This window comes from Cataglyphis hispanica, chromosome 22, assembly GCF_021464435.1.
Source record: "Cataglyphis hispanica isolate Lineage 1 chromosome 22, ULB_Chis1_1.0, whole genome shotgun sequence".
Classification (NCBI taxonomy): domain Eukaryota; kingdom Metazoa; phylum Arthropoda; class Insecta; order Hymenoptera; family Formicidae; genus Cataglyphis; species Cataglyphis hispanica.
Window position 1 is genome coordinate 1,295,657 of NC_065975.1, and position 2,407 is coordinate 1,298,063.

Here is a 2,407-nt window from a genome sequence, read left to right on the forward strand (position 1 = left end):
GCAAACAGCTCGCTCGGGACTCCCCGCTACCATCCGCGTTCCCAGGACAGCTTCTCTCGACACCCTCTCCAACCTCGACCGACCGACCGACCGACCGACCACCCCTTTTCCTTCCCGCATTCTCGCTCGTCTAAACGCTGCCGCTTTTCCCAAGCGTGTATCATCACCCCTTTCCTCCCTCTTCCTTCTCCTTTAGCTATCCTCCAGCTTACGCTGTCGCCGCACAACTCTCGCACGGCTTCGCTATCTGTACTATATCGGGCATCCTAATTTTCGTCCCATCGTTTGCCATCCTTGCGAGTGCTTTCGCTTAACTGGATGAAGACCAAATAAAGTACATCATTGAAAGCGCAAAGTAATATTTATTTCAGTGACCAAGCGACCGCTGATGGTTAAACAAATTTAACATACTCCTTTCTGGAGAAGTTGCCGTAAACAAACGATTCATCAGAGCTACGATAAGAGCGCGTTTTTGACATTATCAGGCCTTGCGGCGAGTACGCGCATTAAATTGAGCGGATTTGATGAAAGGTCCAAAAACGAACGAAAAGATGCGAAAAAGCATTCACGCAATGGCCATTAGTTTGGGGTATATCCGAAGATATAAATGTTTCATTGATCACGGATAATGGATGAATCGTGAAATCAGGCAATCGCGTACATATTGTCATTTTTCTGATATTAATCAGGATATACGATTTGTTAATGAATTTAATGAACGAATCAGAATCGTTTGGCGAGGTACAATGAGTAGAAGTGACCGTTGCGGCTGTTGTAATTACGGACAATAATAATATATTGAAAATTTTGTATAATGCATTACATGAAAATGATACGTATCGTTATTTTGTTGACCCCGCATGTCATAATGCGCTCTTTGTTAAATCTGCCATTAAATGTGAGATATTTTCTGTAACAATCAGAAGCTTTTAAAAAAAAATACACCACTAGCTGTCCATGTCCGTATATCGTATATTTATCAATTAATAAAATGTTTTAATTAATAAATATCTTTGATATTTAATTAATAACAAATAAAATGTTTTGAAGAGCTGGTTTGATCATTTACTTGAAGCAATTATATTAATATTTTTAAAATTTCGTATATAATTAAATATCACACAGTTTCTCTACAAGTCACATTATATACTAATCGTAATATAAAACATAAAATGTGTTCACATTTTATAAAGTTATAAATTTTTTGATATTATACGGTAAATGTGGATTTTTCACTACGATTTTCATCTTTGCATCAGATTTATACACGTACAGACACACATACACAATATTGTCATAAATAATACATTTTTTTTTCAAATTTTTATTTGCTTTTCTGTAAAATTTTTGTTTGTATTTTAATTTCAAATTCGACTTACATCATTTTCAAAATTTGAAGGAATCTCCTCACTCGTATTAATCAAATAACGATTTTGACGCTGACTACGATTCGCGCATCGCTCTACGAAACGGAAGGAAGCTCGCATCGTTCGCATTGTAAGTCAGCGTGTCCCGTAACTTGTAGTTAATCGAGAAACCGTGGAGATATACCGTGCAAGAGCCGTTTATATACGCCGGGACTGCGGGAGGCCAACGATAAGTCAGCGAAATTATCGAGATTGTCTTTCGAAGTTGCCGTAGAGGCGGCGGCGGCGGCAGCGGTGCTTTGTGGGTAATTTAGTGCAAGCCCCCATAAGTAATAATCGATGCCGCGAGAGTAACGTGGTATATGTGGTAGGCGCTAATAAGCATTCGCATATACGTAATGTGAGTGCGCATACATACACGCTCTTACGTATAATACCAATACTATGCCGACATTTCATAATGGACGTCAGTTGTAATTCATGACCGAATGCATAAATGTCCTCGTTGGCTATTAACGATAAGATTTATTCGAGAGAACAAGAAAATCAGATGACACTTCTGTACATCCTTTTTTTACACAATCCTGCTATTATGTCGATAAAGATTTCCATAATGGCTTTTATACGCGATACTCATATATGTATTATTAATTGTAACTTAGTTGACAGTATTTTCATTCTTTAATTTATATGTATCATGTCAAAAAATTTTAAGGAAATTAATAATATCGTTCATATTATTAAATTTGTATTTTTTTACGATTAAAAATTTCTCGATCGGTCGTTTGCATGTTGAAAATACCTAGAAATTAATTTTCAGTGTGAGTAGAGGAAACATGCTGCACGAACTTTACTTGTACTTTGAGTAGAACACGCGCCGCTCGACAACTCATGTGACAAATAGATTAATGATATTAACATTAGTAATAGTGTCATAAACTATCCAAACTTCCTTTCATTCCATTTCGCACGTTACTATTTTAATTATACTAATGGATATTCTGTCGGAATTTCCGATCTATATAACATGCATGGCGCGC

The 2,407-nt window shown here is 36.9% G+C and overlaps 1 long non-coding RNA gene across 1 annotated transcript; it reads right to left on the minus strand.

Annotated features, from left to right (window-relative positions):
* Positions 1 to 770: 770 nt before the first annotated feature.
* Positions 771 to 1,482, minus strand: LOC126857659 (uncharacterized). Its single transcript, XR_007688531.1, has 2 exons — positions 1,380 to 1,482; positions 771 to 910 (listed from the first exon to the last, which is right to left on the minus strand). It is a non-coding gene; the product is annotated as an uncharacterized LOC126857659 (long non-coding RNA).
* Between the last annotated feature and the right edge of the window lie 925 nt (positions 1,483 to 2,407).